At 39.0% G+C, this 20586-nt stretch overlaps 1 long non-coding RNA gene across 1 annotated transcript in view; it reads left to right on the forward strand.

Moving 5' to 3' along the window:
- LOC137447234 (uncharacterized) overlaps positions 1–20586 on the forward strand; it is a 31727-nt gene that overhangs the window by 4570 nt on the left and 6571 nt on the right. The window contains exons 2-3 of the long non-coding RNA XR_010988830.1: positions 18335–18474; positions 19246–19344. This is a non-coding gene — a long non-coding RNA (uncharacterized lncRNA). The remainder of the gene's footprint in view (positions 1–18334; positions 18475–19245; positions 19345–20586) is intronic.

A 20586-nucleotide genomic window follows, 5' to 3' on the forward strand; every position in this document is an offset into this window, starting at 1 on the left:
CTCTCTGTCTAGCAGCAGTCTTTTAGATGATTCTGATGGCCTGAATACCTGTCCTATCTGGGAAAGGGAATAGTTGAATTGGTCTGGAGCTGTTTTAAAATGAAACTATTTAAGTGCACACAATATTGAGGACAGAAATATAATTTTTGTTTCTACACATTTTTGTGTCTTTTTATGGCTGAGATGGTCACAGTGTGAGGTATTATCTGCTCCTCTGAAACCAGGCAGACTGATGCTGAGGTTCTTTAGGTCAACTAGTCAATACCTGCAGGTTTGGTCATGACTGCTTTATGCTAATAAAAGTGCTTTGGTTATGCTGCAGCAGCTGGAAGATGAATGAGTCCTGTATAACCACACATCACCTCCAGAATGATAATTCTTGTTTAATGTTTAGACATGTTTTTAATGTTTCCCTTGTTGTAATGTGTTTTGAGCAAAGCTGGGAGATGTTGCAAACCCAACATTGTTTCTAAATTGGTAGAATTAGGAGCTGGTCTGATGAATGCTATTAGTGTTGGCATGTTCCAAGAAGGGGAGGGTGGTTTATTCAGTTTGGCTTCACCCGTATTCTCTTAATTTTAGGTTGTGTGAATATATTTTCTATTTTCTGAATATATCTGACACATCCTACCTTAATGGTGACAGCATATCATACCATACTCTGTTTCTGTCTTACTGTGTCTGCACCACTGTCTAATGAATACTTCTGCACAAAGGCTGTTGTACATGGTGCAGCTGAGTGATTTTCTGTCTGACACAGATGCTTTTTGCTCATTGTTTTTTTCCCTGCAGTTTATAGACATTTCCCTCCTGTCACGCAGTGGCCAGGTTGCTGCTAACCCTGCCTCTATACTGGGGGTCAGAGGAAGAATGCAAGACACTTCTTTCTGCATCTGTACAGCAGCAGTGTTTCTGCAAGCTTGAAGCAAAGGGACTGTTACACAGTATGAAGTACTAACCACTTCAGAGCAAGTAAGATAAGGTCTGGCCACTCATGCCCACTCATAGGAGAGTTTTCAACCCTTTGCTACAGCAGCTTCACTTTGCTCGCAGCATCGGTAGTGTGCTTTAGAGGTATAGTCCTTTATATCATGAGACATTTTTCATACATTCCTTCTTATGCTCATCTGCTGAGTTTCTTCTACAAATTGTGCAGTTTTTTAGTTTTAACCAGTTGTGGTGGGTTAACGCCCTTTTCTGGAAACAAAAACAACAAAGCAGGGTGGAGGGCTTGTGGGTACTTTACCCTCCCTGCAGGGCATTTTCCCCTGGGAAGCTGAGTCTGTTCCACTCCCCGCTCCCTGCCCAGCTAGGGTATAAAATGCAGGACATCATAGCTGTTGGATCTCCTTTTGGCTCCTGCTTCTGCTGGATGAGAGCTACTGCAGCTGCCCTCCTGCTCCTCAGCCACGAGGTTGGACCTGATCCTTCTCCCTGCTGCCTCCGCGCCTCCTCAGAGAAAGACTGGTTTTGTATTATTCTTTTCTGTCCCCCTCCCATCCATCCTTGTTCCTTGCCCTTGTGAACCTTTCCTTTTATTGTTATATATATATTGTTTAAAGAAAATTTTTCACCTCTCTACTTCCAAGCCGACTCCAGATTATTTTTTAGTGGATTTGCTCCTTACCCTTTTTTTCCCCTCTCTGTTTGGAGGGGGGAGTGTGGGAGAGATTCTCAGCCTTTCCCCCATCTGGGCTTTTAACTCCCAGTTAAGGCTCAAACCACTACACCAGTTCAGTCATTTCTCTCATAAAGAAGAATACTTCAGCCTTGTCAGTCAGGAGGAGACCTTGTTTTCTGTGTTGGTTTGGGTTTTGTATCTACTTCCTGTCATCTGTGAGATTAACTTAAAATAATTCCTTTGCTTGGTAGCCTTTTCCAGTTTTCTCCAATACTTTTACAGGCTTTTCATGCTGTGCTTTTCTAACTGTTTTTTTTTTTTTCTTGTCTAGAAGAACCCTGTTAGTATCTTTGCTGGAAACCAGTAGTGTTAATTCTGGCTTAAGTATTGGCTACACGCATCTCTTACTGGTTCTTCAGGAAATGCTGGAGATAGATCCTGATACATATATATAGAGAGAGTTACTCTGAGAAGTGTTGCAAAACACTTAATGTGCTTGAAGTGAAAAATATGTTCATCCAGTTTAAAGCAACAAGTTCTTAAAACACCTAAGCATAAGCTTACCAGCCATGTATGCCTTCAGGCCAGATAATAGAAGTATGAGGGTTAGTCCAGTCGATAAAAGTGGCCTTTAAAAACGGGATCGTGCTTTTAGAAGGAATCACAGTCAACAGTTGGCTAGTTCTAAGGTGGATCTTGACAAGATGGCAAATTTGTGTGTTTGTGAGGAAGATAGATGTGAAGATTTGTTCTATATTTATGTTTAAGGCCAAGTTAGCAAGTTCCTTTGACTAATAAGTTTCTTCATTGAAAATTACTTTATTGACCATGGCTGGCGTATGCTGAGTTGTGAGATACAGTAATAAAAATAGGGAAAGAAGTTTTCTCTGGATTGTAAATTGCACCTGTTTCTTTGGCTGGCTTACTTTACTACCTGTACAGCATAGGACAATGACTCTTCCCTCTCCCAGTTACACATGGCATAAGAGCCTAAAATAATTACCCAATTGGTAGCTCCCTAACTAAGCACACATCCAGGTTCATGACTGATCATGAAGCCTCTCATCATTCAGGGCTTAATGTTACAAGGGAATAAAATACTTCTCACTAAATGATAGTGTAAACTCAGTAGGAGGTATTTTGTTCAGGGAATACAAGCTATTGTCCTACCCTTGTCCAGAAAGCAACATACATCAAGCAGAAGATGTCTTCCTTACATTCTAGCTAAATCAATGTTATTTCTTCCAGAATACTGCTGCTTCCGTTCCTAGAGATAAAAAAACATAGCTCACTGTCAGTAGATAATTCCTGCTCTTGGGCTTTCTGTCCTTGACCAGCAGAAATTTTTATTTTTCTTAGACAAGAAGACTTTCTTTATCCTCAGAAGATTAAATTGCCTTGCTGGCAAATCTGGCTCACTGAAGAAACAGAGGAGGAAGGAATAGCAAAGAAAATAATTTCAGGGTATCTTTATAGTCTCCTATTGTTAGGATGTCAATTACTATCATATATCACCTAAATGGCACACTTGTCATACCTTGGGGTTTGTGGTTTTTTTGTTGGTTTGTGGTTGGTGGTTGCTTTTTTGTGTGTGTTTTTGTTGTTGTTTTTTTTTGGGGGGGGGGTGGGAGGGCGGTGTTAAAATTCAGTTTTGTGTCTTTGGGTTGTTTTTGCTTGTTTGTTTTTGGTTTCTCTACAACTCATAGAAAATTCATCAGTTATCCATAGGAAATATTTTTTATTGCGGGACTTATTTTTAAAGTACAGCCATGATGCTCAGAGGGATTTACTTTTCAACAACCAGTTCATAAAGATGAATATTAAAACATCATAGCTGCTTTTTTTTTTTCCTTTTAGTTCAATTATACATTCCTTAGGAGTAATTGCAGAAAATAGTGCCCTTTTCAACTTCTTCAGTTGGCACAGGGCTGTTTTAAATGCTATTACCTCACACTACAGTAGGGCAGCAGTGTATTCTGTAACTGATTTAACTCTTTAACTCTCCTCATGAGTGCAGCGTGCATTCAGTTACTGTAAACAGGACTTTTGCAAAATGGTGTGTAGTAGTAGAAAGAAGGTTAATGAACTGGGTGGGGAATGTTTCCCTAATTGGCATAAAGGTCTTCAGAGAGTCAGCCAGGCTGTACAAAGGTGAGACAAGCAGGCTGTGGTCTGTGATCCAGGACAGTGGTTGGTTATTGATAGCTGTATTAAGTGTTCTGATTACTGAGAGACAGCTGCAGTGTGTGTTTTTTTTTAACCTCCAAAACAATCAGATTTTCTGAGTACCAGGAAAGGAGGGAAGTGCCTACAAAATATGTCAACTTGCAAACCATAGGTACAGCTCTTCATGTGTCTCGCTGATGTGGGAACAAGAACTGACCCATGTTCCTTGGAGTGCAGGTGTTTTTCCCACCCTTGGAAGGACAGTGCGTGTCCATAACTACACCCTGGTAGTGCTTGTATGACTTCAGAGCAGCTTCTGTCCTGGAGGCTTTCCTTTTAAGTGTCAATATTGACTGTGGCCAGAGAGAGTTTGTCAGAAGGGCTCCCAGTTGTTACGGGAAACAGAAGACACTGGGTGGATAATGAATAGAGCTAAAAGGCGAGACATCTTCTAGTTCAGCTCTATCCTGGTCAAATTCTTCCTCCCTGATCTACCTAGTTCTTATGTAGTCAGTCCTATATTTCCTTTCAATTACATCTCCATCCTACTTGGATGAACAGAAGTCCCATCTGGTTTGTGGCATTTAATCCTCTCAGTTCTATTTCACTTGTATTTCTTCTTTGCTTTCATGACTCAGGACTTTTTCCCCTCTTTTCCTTCATGATATGTCATTTCTTCTGGCTGTCCTCTTTTTCTGAAAGGAAACATCAGCCCAGTGGGAGGATTAAAAGAAATTTTAAAATAAACTCATAGGGAGTCACAACCCCTTGCAAAAACTAGAAGAAAGTGGATGTGAGTTTCAATTATGATGAGCTTTATTTCTGTGCAACTTAATGTTATCAATATCTATAAAAGCATAAAGAAAGTAAAAGTTACCAAAAAACCCAACCCAAAACCCAATAAAATCAAAAGCCTTATAAAAGGTATAAAAATAAACTTCAGAGTGCTGTAGAAGAAGAGGAAGGGCCAAGACCAGGACCACAAATTGCAGAGTATTCTGGAAAAAACACAGCTTTGCAAAGTTCTCAAAGTGAAGCCAAAAGATGGAGGAAGGCCCCCAAACAAGCCTAAGAGAAGCCCTTCTAAGCCAATTCAAACAGAATAGATGAGGAGCTGGAGGAAAGGAAAGTTAAGCATATTTCATTTACGTTGTATGCAGAAAGAGAACACAATCACAAACTTTCCTCTAGATAAAGGGGGTCAGAGAAGAATTGTCAGTTTGCTTGTATTGCTGAGACAGTGTTTAACAACCTCTCAGCTTTCTCATCAAATTTTGCTCTACCTTTAAATAAGAAAAAAATAATCCACAAAATGTAAATCTCAAGAATGAGTGATCAGAATGGCAAATTCTCCTTTAAACTTACTCTGTAAGAGGTTAGATCACAAATGTTTTTTCCCTATAATGAATGTGATTAAAACCATAAGGTTTCCTTCCCATACCCCTTTGTCAAGCAAACAGTGCTCTAGAGTACTACATCGACAGTGTGTTGCATGCTCTACTCTGTTAACACTGCATTTCATACCAGCTGCAGCTGCTATTAGCAGGGTGAAGATCTGAATAATCTGTCCATTTCCTCCAAAATGGAACTGTTTCTGCCACCAGTGTGGACCTCAACTTGCATCCTGGGTACAATGCCTTGAAGGCTTTCAATCTTTCACTTGAAATAAAAGCAGAACTGAATGAGATCTTGATGAGAGACAATCAATAAGATAATGACAAATTGAACCAAGAGATACACTGCTTTTAGTTTCTTTGTCGTAGGCATAGTTACCATTATTTTGCCCCAAAGACTGTTTTCAGGTTATTGTAATCAGACTAACTTTGAGTAAGTTTCTTTGAGATTTTCTTGAGGCAAATGGTGAATTGCATTTGTTCTCGTGTGTAGGAATCTGCTTCATTGCATAATACAACTTAAATCTTCTGCCTAAGGCCTATTCAGCCTTATGAATTATTACATTTGAAATGAGGAATGATTCTTCCAGTTACATGGCTAAACAAGAGATGCAGTGGGTGAAGCTTTCCTTCTGACATGGAGGAGAAAAGTGGCTGTTTCCCTGTCCTCAGTTAACTAAACCGTTTTCACTTCAGAGCAGACTGTGATGTGACAAAGAAACCTTGGACAAAAGAAAGGATTTTTAGTTTTGTTAACACTTTGGTTTGTTCATGAGTCAGAGTTCTATTTGGGTCTACTTGTTTCTTTTGCTGTTAGGCACCTGGGACTTACACATGTTACTAATATTAGTGTGTTCAAGACTTTTTCCTTACCAATACAAATAATTTCTTGGTTTGGTGTGTTGGTTTTTTTTTCCAAATCTCAGATGCAAATTTTACTGTTTTGTTTTCGCAATGTTGTCTCAGTAAGCTGATTCATTTGTGTTTGAGTTGCTTCTAAATGTTCTTCTGTGGAAGCAGGGATGTTTGAGATAAGATACCTGTCCCACTCCAGAGAAGTAAAGAAAAAAAATCTGTGACCATTCCCTGATAGGCCCTGGTGTGTGTCAGGTCTGTACTTTCAAGCCCATAGATCCCAGTGTAATTCTCAGCTCCTGTGTAATACCACCTGCTAATAGGAACTGCTCTTGCAGAATTCTGCTAACCATAATAAGGTGCACATTGTGTGTAAGAATAAAACCAGCACAGCTTCATTACGTGGCTTGCGTGCCTCATAATGAATAGAAGGCAGGCACACTCTTTCACAAGCAGCAGAATTTAATACAGTCTCTTCATGGAGTTGTATCAGTGGGACTGAAAAGTTTATCTCAGCATCCCAAGGGCAATAAAAATCTAAACTTAAACTCAAAATGTCGTACTGGGGCTGGAGTACTCAGAGGCTATGCACTGTTCAAACTTTGGTTAGGTCATAACTTCTTATGCAAACTTAGTTTATGCCAGCTAGTTAGGTTTTATGTTTTTGAGCAGCACCTCTGTTACTAGAAGAGACATTGCAAGTGGTGGTCATGCATCTGACAATTCCACTCTGCTTTACTGGTGCATGTAATTAATTTAATGCACAGTTAGATGAAGAAATATGCAGCTCAACCTTTATTGTACAGACATCTTTAAATCTATTCTAATATTCATTTCTGTAGTTAGACATCTCAGATACTTGGGACTTAAGGTAAATAGAAAAGGAAAAGGTGAAGAAGATAACAGATGAAGCCTGGCTATAGCAGGTAAACTGTTAGATGTGAACACAGACTGTAAAGGTAATATGGAATGTAAAAAGATACAAGCTTGGCTCTCAGTTTAGAGTTCCTCTCATTATTCAGGAAAGGTTAAAAAAAATTATTAGTATGTTGGAAGACTAATATGCATATGATATAATCTCTCAAATGTAGTTTCTAAACCTATGGATGAGCACACAAAGAAAATAGTTGATAAATTCTTGCTTTTTAAAATTGTCAAGATAGATTTACAAATCACCTCATGAAGTCTCTTGATAAATGTTCCACTTTCTTTTTATTTCTTCTGTATCTTAACTGCCAGTCCTCCTTTTCCATCACCTCCTGTTCTCTGTGCCATTTGTCAGTTCTACCTGCCTTTCCAGATCTACTTGGATCCTCTTTCTTTTTTTGATACCTGTTTCACCATGACTGCTGCATCCTTCTAATTTTCTGTACTTTTTACAATCACTGACATTCAGCCATTAGCCTTGCTAAGTATGTTTTGGGTTTTTTTGATCTTATGATTGTTTTAATATATTGAGTTATAGGATCTAATACTTTGTTGTTTGCACTGAAAGTCCCAATAATCATATTTCTTTTTGGTGGGCAGACATGCAGGACATCCTCTGTCTGTTGCAGTCCAGGCTTCCAGCTGGCAGCCACAGCTGACTCAGCTTTTCTGAAAGCTGAAAATTGCCACATGCTTGCTTTATTTGCTTGCCTATCCCTCTTCACACACACTACATTCAGTTTTCATGATAGTTTTATTACAATATTTTTATAAGGTTCTCTTCACCAAGGCAGAGGTTTCCAGCCATGTTAGCTGGAAATGTTAGAACAAACATTAACTATTCCCAGGATATATACTTGCATGTTTCCACAATACTGCCACCATCATCTTAAGTGGAACTGTTACATTTAACCATGGACATGCTGGAGCCTCTTGAACAAAAGGTTGCTAGATTGCATTAAGATTGGAGAGACATCTAGGTTTTCTAGTCTTGCCCAGGTTGCTTTAGGTATTCATGAGAAAAAGCTATTTTTGTTTCTCTTAGTGTCTTTTACATGTGTTACTTTTGCTCTGACCCTGATTGGCTGGGAGCTATAGAAAGCACAACATTTCAAAGCAAGTAAATGTCAGTTCTAGCCTTATAAGCTTCTCTGGGACATAGCTGTTTCCTCTAATTCACTGAAGACATTGCTTTGGGGAGCAACTAATGTATTTGTTTTCTGGGGCACTTCATTATTTGGCTTCCTGGAAACAGCCAGTTAAGAAGATGGTTGGTTTTGTTGGAGCTAGCTGGTGCTGCAATCTGAATACAGCATCTTACTGTGTTTTTAAGATACTGGACATAAATTATAGCATGGACAATTTTTCTGTCATATGTTAACACAGCTTTACACATTTGCTTCACAAAGGGACCTAGACAATTCTGTACAGGCAGTTTAAAGCTGTTGGTATCATACTTCTTACTAGCATGACTTGCAATTACTTTTTGGATTCATTCCTAATTATTGTGCAGTATTTATATTGCTCATTCTTCTCCATAATCTCAGTAATTTATTTTTTCTCACAGGACTGACAGTTGCAGCTCCTTATCTTTTCAGATTTCCTACACAAGACCGAACACAAACAAGAGAGTCGTACAAGTGCCTAGGGAGTTTGAAAAGCCCTAGTTAAATGTCCTACTAGCCACATGAATGTTTCACAAAGATTTCATAGCACTTGTTGATTTTCTGTGAATGTGGTGCAATGTATGGTGCTTCAAACACAGTCCTCAGGAAATGTATAGAGAAGATGAAGTTAGAATCATAGAATGGTCTGGGTTGGAAGGGACCTCCAAAAGTCCTCTAGTCCAAGCCCCTCTGCAGTAAGTGGGCGTCCTCAACTAGATCAGGCTGCCCAGAGCCCTGTCAAGCCTTACCCTGAATATCTCCAGGGATGGGCCCCAGCCACCTCCCTGGCTAACCCGTTCCAGTGTTCCACCACCCTCACAGTAAAGAACTTGTTCCTGACATCCAATCCCAACATCCTACTCTTCTCTAGTTTGAAGCCATTGCCCCTCATCCTATCACTACAGGCCTCCTTCAGGTACTGGAAGGTTTCCCCAGAGCTTTCTCTTCTCCAGGCTGAACAACCGCAGCTCTCTCCACCAGTCTTCACAGCAGAGGTGCTCCAGCCCCATGATCATTTTTGTGGCCCACCTCTAGACCCGCTCCATTAGGTCCATGTTCTTCCTGTACTGAGGGCTCCAAAGCTGGGCACAGTATTTCAGGTGAGGTCTCACCAGAGCAGACTAAAGTGGCAGAATCACCTCTTTCAATCTGCTGACCACACTTCTTTTGATGCAGCCCAGGATGTGATTTACCTTCTGGGCTGCAAGCACACACTGTCTGCTCATGTCCAGCTTCTCGTCCATCAGTATCCCTAAGTCCTTTTCTGCAGGGCTGCTTTCTCATCCCTCATTCCCCAGCCTGTATTGATAGTGAGGATTGTTCTGACCCAGGTGCAGGGCACTTCATTTGCTCTTTTTGAATCTCATGAAGTTCACCTGGGCCCACCTCTCCAGCTTGTCCAGGTCCTTCTGGATGACATCTGTCCCTCTGGCATATTGACAGTTATTACTTGGCATTAAAACCCCAGAGCTACTTAAAATAAAGAAAAAAGAGATAAAAGATCAGCTTTACTATCTTTTACCATTCTGCTATATAATATTAGAGTAATAGTTTTAACATGTAAGTTCTTTTTAGGTCATTAGTGGTAACTCTGCATATATGTGCTTTCTTCAGAAAACATTTCTGTCCATAATCTCATAATGTTGACTTCCACCTGGCAGTTTTATTTGAACTTAATTTCTTTTTCTTTTAATGCTGTTACCCTGAGAGTTATGAGACAGGCATCAGCTGACAGCACCAGGGGAAGGATAGGTATTGGCAATGGCATAAAAGCAGAAGGGGAGGAAAAAGAATAGCTATTGTAGCATTTATCAGTATTCTATTAATAGTCTGTTCAGACTCAACTCTGGAATAAAATAGACATTCATACTGCAGTTTCTTTCAAAGGTTGAAGCTATTCATCTGCATGGTTACAAGACAAAAGTCTAAAAACTTCCAGATATTACAGTGTTTTATTGCAATGTTGTAAGAAGAAACACCTTAAAACCCCACAGTCCTAGGTGTAAATAATCCACCTCATTCCCTTTGAAGAGAATGCTGATATGGAAAGTCATTCTTCCTAGAATGCTTTTTAAAATAGTTTCTTTACATGTGAAAGCAAAACCTATCTATAGCAAAATATTTCAAGCAGGTAATGGAGGCTTTTAGTTTGGGGCTTGATTGACTGCCATTGAAGAGTACAGAAATGTTTTTGGTTTTTATATTGGAGTGTGGTTTCACTGTGTGTAACCAGCTAGAGAAATATTCCACAATAATTCAGTCTTTTTCATTGTGGAAGAGGCTTGAGCAACAGGATGGGAAATGTGTCCACAGATAGCAGTCAAATCTATGAGTTCAGAAACCCACCAGACATACTGCTGTGCAAATGTATGTAATAGTCTTTGTAATTCTGATTGTAGGTGGTGGCTCTGCTGTTACTTTTGTTCTCTGTCAGTGCCTTTAGTGAACATACACTTTATAGGCTGAAATAGAAATCTTTCTTCACAAACCCCCTTCACTCAGGATTTTGAAGGGAGGATAGTTTAGATTCTGGGCTTGATTCAGACTGTCTAATTTGGGTATTAAGAAGCTTGGATTAGGAGCTTGGGAGCATTCTAATTTGGAGACTTGGCCTCTGCAGAAGTCTCACGTTGTCTCATTGGCATTACAACATTGCTAGGGCAACTACTTCTCTAAATTAGGGACCTCACCAAAGTGCTCTCTCTTACCACAATGACATTTGACTTTGCAGTGTAGGTAGTTATGAACTTGTGAACCCCTGGTTGAGGGGGGAAGGATGGGGAGGGGGATCAATGCAAAAAACCCAAAAAGCAACCACAAAAAAACGAATCTGGGGTTTGTTAATTTACCATTAGTAGACCTGTGACCTGTTGTTACCTTTTTATTGGGTGCATTATACTTAAAAACTTGGATAAAGTCAGTATTTTCTTTCAAGTTGATGTGCTGCAGATTTTGTCAAAGGTCTTATTCGAAAAAGCTCATTTCCTCCTTTGGTAAAATGTGATTGTTAAGCAGAAAGAAAGAATGTCAGTGAATGATACAGGTTGTCAAAGATGGCATTTCAGTAGGTCCAAAAATACTCCTCCAAATGGGTTATAGTTACCCAACAGCTTCCTCAAGAACAAGGACAATGATTTAAAAATTAAATGCTTTTCATGTCCCCCAAATATTTCATTTTTGGGCGAAGTGAAGTCATAGTATCATAGTCAGGGTTGACAGGGACCAAAAGGAAGATATAGTTCCAACCCCCCTGCCATGGGCAGGGACACCCTACACTAGATCAGGCTGGCCAGTCAGTCTGATTTATTCTGTGCTTTAGGATGAGTAGGGGGGTGTTAAAAATGAAACCCACCCCAACGTTTTGAATTGCAAAAATAAATAAGCTATTGTTCTAAATTCTGGTTGAGAAAATTACCTAGAATATATTGCTTGTTTAGAAAAGCTGTGTTTTCTTACAGGTATTTCAACTAATGAATTTGTTCTTTTGAGGAGGCAGTTTAATTTCAGAATGTGAGATACTTAATTTTCATTTGGAATATTTTATTATTACAACTGTAGAACAGAGACAGGGATCTGATACAACCTATTCAGTCTAAATATCAGAACACTGAAGTGGGTTTAGATGATATTAGAAAGCACTTGTCACATTCAAGATTATTGACAGAGAAAGGAAGATGAGAAAATATGGAATGCCATATCAGTATTCCCAGTTGTAAGCTATAAGTATTATCATTCTGAGTATTTTACATCATTCATTCTCTTTAGTCAGGTAGGCTTAGACTTATGCAAGCTGAGTGAGAAGATCTAAAGAAAACACTGCTATCACATAGAGTGGATTCCCATGCTGAAGTTAAGGGTGCCAATTGCATTGTGTTTTTAAGGACAAGCAGTATTTGGTAACTCTATAATAATTAAATTTGTGTCTTCCAGTTTTTGCTGTTCTCACTAGTCAGCACTTGAAGGGAAATATTTCGTGTGCACGTTTCTGTTGTCTGCCTTGTGTCAGAAAATGTATGTAAAATGCTACCAAGTCTGACACCTACTTTGTCTCCAGTGTTTTCTTTGTGTAAATGACTACTCAGGTGCATGGAAATTGGAAAAATGCCTCCTTGTTTAAAAAAAAAAACACCCTTCCATCTTTCTGGAGGTTATTTGTAGTTGAAGTCAATGGAAGGCAGTATAACTGGGCTTATTTTATGTGAGATCAACAGAAATTAGACAATCTGAGTGCTTAATTTACCTTTTTTCTTTTTTTCCTGAAAGTTTCTGGCAAGTAAAATGCATAGATCAAATTAAATTAACCTCACTTCATATATGAAGGATTTTGCCATATACATTTTATTTCATCCAGTTTTATGGACAGCATTGACATTCTACTGTCTCGTAGTCCTAAGAGCAAGTTTTTGTCTCACTGAGAGCTGAAGGAAAATGCAACTGTTGTAATTATGAGTGAAGAGTTTAAAACTTAACATTAAAAAGAGAAACCAGAAACTGGATTAGAAGAGAATAAGCATTGTTGAGTGCACTTTTGTATTGCAATGTTTTAGAAAAATCACTCACTAAAGGTATTTTAACACAGAAGCACAGGAAGATAATTTCTTCTTTTGACACGCTTTACCTTTGCGAAGTTACTGGCTTGTTGACAGGTACAAGAAGACATGTGCTAAGCTTACATGCTATTAGTGCAGTAGGCTTTGAAAAATGTCTAATGCATTGGCATATCTGACAATTGAGGGTATTAGTTAACAGTAAGAGTCGGTAAATAAAGTGAATTTTAGCTACAGTGGGAGACTCGAGCATGGAGTCATCTGCAGGACAGGGCTGAACTATATGCAACAAATACTGCCATTTTATGCTATAGAGATGGAAGCTGGCATTATACAGTGTATATGGTTCACTCTGAGAGCAGTGATAATTGCAATATATTGAAGTTTTGCATTGTAATAAAAATCGAGACCATTAGTGGAAACCATTTATGTCATTAGTATTTAGTGGCTGTGCATTGCAGCTTTTTTAGTGCTCGTAAAACTGTCTCTGCTTGCAAATACGTGACAGCAGTGACATAAATTTAAATGTTTAGAAACCCATGAGACATAAAATACAGATAGTAAATAGGAGCATAACATTATAGAAAGAACCTTACAATGTTTATGTATTTGCATGTCTACTGCAGAGAGGAGCATAATGGTGATTATGTCTATACTATGGAAGAACTTGGTTAAACAGAGAAAAACAAATAAGGTAAAACTGAAGCACATCATCCAGAAGTAGCAGAGAATTCTTTTGGGTCCCCAAAAGTGAATTTGTGATGTTGAATGGTGCATCTTCTATGTATATCTGCTGGGATATTGATTTTTCGCTTTATAGACTTTTTACTTGTTATAACACCTGTTCCACTAACTAGTATTACTGTTGTTCTTAGGAAGTGATTATGTTAATTAACCAATAAAAAAGAAATTAAGGTTGCTGGGGAACCCTAAGGCAGAGATTGGCTGGCACTTCTTCAACAGTAATGAACCAGCCAGCATAGAGAAGGTCATGTAATGGCTAGACCAGAACAGGAGTATCTTTTCAGGAATTTGGAGGCTTGTGTCAGGGCAATGAAGGAGCTGGTTGGGGAAAGATGTCTTTGGAGGATGGCATAGGAAGGAGTCCAGGAATTTAGCACAGGAAGATCTCCCTAAATACCAAGCACTTGTTTAAACACAAGCTGTTTGAGCTTCTCAGTATAAGATTTTTGTTCAAGAAATTTGGAAGCCTACTTTATTACCATGCAGAGGATTTCTGGGAAAGCTGTCATCTTCCTTTGATTTAAGGAATGTCATTTGGATTCTGCTGGCAGTTACTCTAGGATCTTGTAAGAGGTTCCCAACAGAGTTGGTATTCCTTTAAGAGACTACCCATTGTGCTTTACGGTCTCTGGTTTCTGTGTCAGTGACAGATTTGAAGCAGGAGATTCTGAGACTTGTCTTCTGCAAGCCCATCCTCATCTTCTTCAGCTCTGACCTTTACATCCTGGAAACACCCTGGAGGTTTGTCACAGCGCTCTCGGGAGATCTGGAAATTAAATTACACAGCACCAGGGAAGAACAGAGAAAACTATAAAAACACTTCAGTCATTAGGAGTGAAGTGACAGGAAGCAGTGTTCGAGAATGAATCTTTCCAATTAATTTTCTTTTCATGGCCCTTTTCTCAACATTTTTTATTGAAAGTGTGTACGAATACTTTGGCAACATTAGTTGTGTCTTCCTGAAGAAAAGAAAACCTTCAATAACCCTTCTGCCTCTCTTGACTAAACAATGAGAGTGCCCCAGTGGTTTTGGATCCTTGTAGTGGGAAAGATGCTAATGTGAATAATGGTGGGAAGGTACATTTGCAGAAAGCTTGTGGATTATACTAATTGAGGTAGTTATTAGTTAAGGTTATAAACTGTGATGCTTTTTCAAGAGCTCAAGTAATAAATAGAAAGGAAACAAATTTTTGGTACAGTGAGTATAAATAATTCTTTTTGTGGCTCCTAGTACTTATTAAAATCTAACTATGGAACATGCTAAACTGGAAGGCTTGTTGTTCCTTTACAAAGCAGATTTTTGTCTGTCTGTTTATCCATTCAGAACAGACTAAAATGTAAATCTGTAAAATGCTTTCCATCTTCAAAGCAGCTATTTATATTCCTCTAAATTCTGAAATCTTTTTTGAAACTTTCATTTTTATTTCTGATTGTGGGATTCAGTGTCACTTCTTAGCATGTTGAATGCTGGCTTTGAACATATGGTATATGGCACAAAGCGATAACTTGGCAGCGCGTGCTACCCTGCTGAGAGACAATTCTAAAAGAAAAGGGATTTTTCTGCTGGGGTTTTGGCTTATTCTAGAATTAGGGAAAATATTAAAGAGTGTTAAAAAATCTTTCAATTCCTTTATACACCACTCAATTGCTTGTTACCTTATTTAGCCAAGTAACAGCTACCTGAGATCAGAGGCTGCTTTCTGAAGCCGTTCTCTACAAGGAATTTTATTCAAGCCACAAGTGAAACGACAAGTGGTCTAAAACTATTGTGTCCTAAGGTAGAAGTCAGAAGACTGGGTTTCTGGAAAAACCTGGATGTATCTGAGAAAATACCATACTTCAAGGTACTGGGACTGGAATAATTTCTAGTAACTGTAGCTACCCTAAAGCATGATATTAAATCTCAGTATGGCATACTCCCTTAAGCAGGATAAGCAGGTACAATAAGTTTTGAGTTGGAACTGGATGTTGAAATGGTGATAATTTCTTATTTTTTGTGTTTTCCTATTCTTGATAATGTGTTTTTTCTTGCTGTATTTTCTTACATCTTTGTCTTTTTAAAATACACTTGTTCTTAGTGTTAGGTGATACTTGGTACCTAAGTTCTGTCTTGTACTACTTCTTATGTTGCATGTAGACAGTATATCATCCCAGTCTCTTATGGGGCATTCAGCCTTACTAGGTTACCCAAAATATTACAGGTCATGGCTGAAATGCATTAGTGGAATTTAATAGGAAATCTTGTGCAGTGCAGGCTCTACTGTTACTACTTGTTACTGTTTTCATAAGCAGCACAGGAGATTATGGAAAGGTCTGTTTATAAAATATACAGTGCAGTACAGCTACACACCAGGTTTATGCCAGATTAGGTCTTGAACCTGAATGGATTCAGGCATCAGCTGCAGTGTAGATTACAGTTCATGGTATGACCTCACACATACAGGTTGGCCTCCTCCTGATTTATTTAATCCATCAGCAAAATTGAGAAAAACAAGTGCTTCCCTGAAAAAACAGGTATGCATCTGAGCCCAACTGTCCTGGGTAAATAAATTACAGAGAAAGCAGTGGCCCAACTGAAGGGATAATAAAGAGGAAATGTAAGTCTCTCTGTCTCCTACACACATTTGTCATTAACTTAGTGGCATACTGTGTTTTACATTTACTGGGTATGTTTAGTCTCACTGGATTTCAGCAGAACAGATCTGGGGTCATTGCCTTTTCCTGTAATTCAGTACACAAGAAACACTATGTGGTTAGTCTTATTGGAGGGAGCATAGGCAACGGGCTTTAGTGACTTGCAAATGAATCAATAAAGCATGTTCCCATAGGTTTCTGAATTGTCTCTTTCATTAGGTATGTACTTGGGCAGCAAAAGTGTTTTGGTTTTGTTTTGCTTTTTTGGGGTGGCAAATCAGAGAGGGTTTAGCAGTCTTTTGTTGAGGCTGTAGAATCTTGGAGTCATAAAACTTCATCAGAAATTGTATACAGGGTTTAAACTGGAACAAGAATCATAAATAGTTTGAATGTCCTTTTGCAGCATACTCTTGTGAACTCAGAATCAATTATAGCAATCCCCACGGTTAACTAAATTAGTGAAAAGCTGCTAAGCTTCCACAGCTGAGGAACATGGTTCTCAGAGTAGCTGACATGATGTCAGAGCTGCACAGAAGGGGAAGTGTTCACAAAGAAGTGTTACTGTTGTCTAAGGATATAACTAAGCACTCTGGCTTTGTATTTCATGATTGCTTGAGACAGCTCTTGGCAGTTGGGCTGTGCAACATAAGCTGTTTGAAGTGCAGTCATGCTTTAGAGTGATTCTGCACTCATTATTATACAGGTATGGAACAGCCTTAAGTTTTGGCAAAGAGGTGTTTTAAATCTGCTTCATTCTGCTTCATCACCATGTGGTTGTGAAGTTCTGAAGAACCTAATCTTTACAGATGTGATTCACATGAAAATTCTTTTTCTGCGTGGCACAGCATAGAGGCTTAATGGTACACCTTGACAGTGCGCTTCTGGGGTAGTGTAATGTGCTTGTGGGCGATGCAATGTTCATTTTGGAGCCCTTGTTTACAGCACACACACACATCTTGAACTAACGCTGTTTTCATAGACAGACTGGGGACAGACAAGGGCAGTGCTGCATGTGCAGGTTTTAATTTTTTTTACAGGCTCATAAACTAGGGATTTGTATTTGCAAATCCTGAAGGATCTGGGGAAACATGCATGAGCCACAGTGCTGAATCAAAATCAAGAGCAGCGTCAACAGTAATACTTTGAAGCACAGAGCTTTATTAAGAATTGCTAAATTGCCAGGCATTACTTTCCACATAGGTAATGTTGTAAGATGTTGGCTATCAGTAAGGTGCTATATAGTCCAAAACAAGTTTAAACCAAATACATTATCATCATAATAGGTATCATCACCTATTGTATATACTTCACTTTAGCTTGCACCTACACACCTGCCAAAGATAAGTGTTCTCTTGGGAGGCACCTACATTAATTTTCTAATAATTACTGTGTAAGGATTGATTTGTGTTAGCTACACATAAAGAGTTTATGAATCATTCATTGCTTGGTGCAAACCTGAATCTGCCCTGTTGTTCCCTCCTTGGGGTGCCTGTGTTGACATCCATCCTAGCTGACTGTGGAAGCTTGTTGAGTTATATTTATCCCTGAAGGATGCCCATAAATGCTATACATACAAAATTAAAATGTTACAGCTCTGCTTGTGGTGCAGTAATAGATGTTGGTGGTACAGTGTCAGAGTAGGTGGTTTCTAGTTCATTTTTCTGTTACGTAGTCACAATTTGTGATTCTGCTTTGGCATGCTTGTGGCACGAGCCTCAGCGGTCAGGAGTTTATTAAGGAGGGGTGAACTTTTTACAGAATCTAGAAATCTGGGTAAGAAAACAGAAATCTGAAGAGTTTTCTGAACTTAATGAGAGGTAGTCTTTCTTTTTCTCTGTGTTTTCAGGTGGAAATCTTTCCTTTTCAGTGAAGTAGCAATTCTTGCAGAATGCCTTACCATGCAGGAGTAGGAGGCAAACAGCTGAAGCTATGTGATTCTGTCTAGAACAGAGCATGCCTTAGTTGGGATGAATATCAGCAGATGTTTCTGAGGAGCTTTCCTAAGCAGACTTGTAATGCTCTCTTAGATGCCCAGAAGAGAAAGCAGCTTTAGGCATATAGAATCCTCTGAAGCAATTAATAATGTAATAGCCATAATTAAGGGTCTGTCACACAAGAGAGTAAGAGAGAAGTAAGAAACTGATCATTATTCATTGTTATGTTTACAGAAGAGGTTATACAGCTCTCACTGGAGACAAGCTGATGGCTGGCTCTCTGGGGGATTGTTTTTATGCTCACTAAAGGTGAATTGGTGTATGTTATTTATTCTCATTTTCACAGGATCCATTACAAAGAAGGCTCAGAAAATGAGGACTTTATTCTTTCTTACTCAATAAAAGTATCTGTTCAAGTCAGCAAGTAGTTTGACTGAATGAGGGCAATGAAACTTGTCTATAGTGGAAATCTTTTTAAAAAGAGAGGTGAGTGGTGTTTTTCTTTTAAAACTTGAGTGTGGTGAAATGAAAGGAAATGGAGAATCTGGTGAGCAGGTAGCCCTAAAACTAGAACTATCTCTCAAAGCTGTGGGCAAGTGCCGTGTTAAAGTAATCACCATTTCCTCATTAGAGTGCCCCCAAAAGGAATGTATTTGGATCTGCTCAGGAGGAACATAGGAGACATCCTTGATTCTTGACTTGATGAGTCCTTTACTGTAGAAAGCCATGTCAAGGATGGGAACATATGCAGGGAAGTGCTTGCATGTTTCTGAATTGCTCATACCTTGGATGAGTCTAGCTCATCCAGGTTGTAGTGCAGTAGCACCTCCGTGGGACCACAGCATGGACTGCCAAAGTGCTGTGTGCCAGAGGGAACTGAGAGCCAGTGAGTGGGAGTGATATCCTGACAAGTGTGATTGAGATGTGCTCTTCAGTGCGGTGTAATGCTAGTGTAACCTCTAGCTCTTTCCAGCTTTTAAAATGTTCAGCTGAAACCTCCCCATGCTAGGGTTTGAGTAGCACATCTCAGTGGACTTACAAACATCCCAAGCATTAATGTTTCATATGGGGTTGTGATGTTGGCCTGAACCCATGTTGCATGCCTGAGGACAGCTGGCCTGATAATCCTTGCTTATGTAATGGAGATAGCCAGGTAGTGGACATGAGCAGTTATGAAGGACAAATGTGGATGGAAAAGAGGAGAATCAATGAACATTAAAAATAGCATAGAAGGATATCACTGTCTTTTGGCTTCAGTTCCACAGATGGGCATTCAAAGCCTTCATATAAATCTCATTGAATTGAAGGGCTGAGGCAGTTCCACCGACTTCAGAGGGATCATTTTCAAGAACAGAGGTAAGTGATTCTTAGCAACTGGGACAGAGAAACCTGCTACTGACAACATGGTCATCTTTTACATCTAAGGCTCTTTTTCAGGCCCTGATAACATTTGACCTGTTGAGGTAAGTACATAATAAGAATTTGGTGAAATGATGACAAGAAATCCAGAATGGAAATTTTGACTCTTGTGCTTCCCCTTCCTCCATGTGGGCTTTGTGTGAACCCAGGAAATACACATGGAAGTGGTGACGAACCGTGCTAGGGAACTGTAGGTTGGACTAGGATGAGGGCCAGGGTGAAATAATTCTGTCTGTGTGGAAACATTTGCCACAGCTTGTCCTTGGGGATGATACTTTGTTAAAACAGAACACCCAATGCAGAACTGTGCCATTTTAATGTTCTTAGGCAGTAGTTGAAGTCAGTTACAAAAACTAAGTATTTTAACTGTATGTGTAGAAAAATAAAGCATTTTAGTTTAAGAGATCAAGGTAAGTGGAAAAAATAAGTATTTCCCCAAAGCAAAGTTCTCTTGCCATTTTATTTCATGGAAACATGGAGTCTGTTAGGCATTTACAGTATTGTGAGATGGCCTTCATACTTACATAGAACACTTGGTTATCTCCCTGCTCTGCCTTACAAGATTGAGGGTTGGTATGGTTCACAGTTATCACAAGAATTAGTTGAAGACCATAGTGATTAAGTATTTTCATTGCTTATTTTCATATTCTAAATACTAACTGATTCTGACAGATATTCTCAGAGAGATTTGACAGCTGACCTGCAGACTGTGCATTGCATTTGCTTACATGTTTAAGCTACTAGTATTTCTAGGAAGATGGGGTTTGTTAATTCATTATTATTTTATTGCTGTTCAATTGATGTATTATTAAATGTAAATTAGATATTTGGGAATAATAATTTAATAGGATGAGGCAGGTGAGATTCCCCCAGGACAGTTTATAATAAAGCTTCAAATTGTTAATAATCCTAAACTCATAAATAAATTATTAAGGGTGAAACAAATGCAAAAATACTGAGATAGGCTTTGAAAATGTTAAGTGGCAGTGAGCAGACAGATAATCTGCTGGGAGATCTGTGTGATAATATACATTTGACATTGTTGTATAAGCCAGAATCACATCAGTGCTCCCCACTCCTGCCAACCATTTAATATTTAGGCATGTATCTACCCCTCATACCCCATTATTATGCTACACCATTCTGTTGGCAGACATTTTACTTTGCCTGGGAACAGTG

Source organism: Melanerpes formicivorus, unplaced genomic scaffold, assembly GCF_026170545.1.
Source record: "Melanerpes formicivorus ecotype bairdi unplaced genomic scaffold, bMelFor1.0.p_v2 SCAF_20, whole genome shotgun sequence".
NCBI classification, from domain to species: Eukaryota; Metazoa; Chordata; class Aves; order Piciformes; family Picidae; genus Melanerpes; species Melanerpes formicivorus.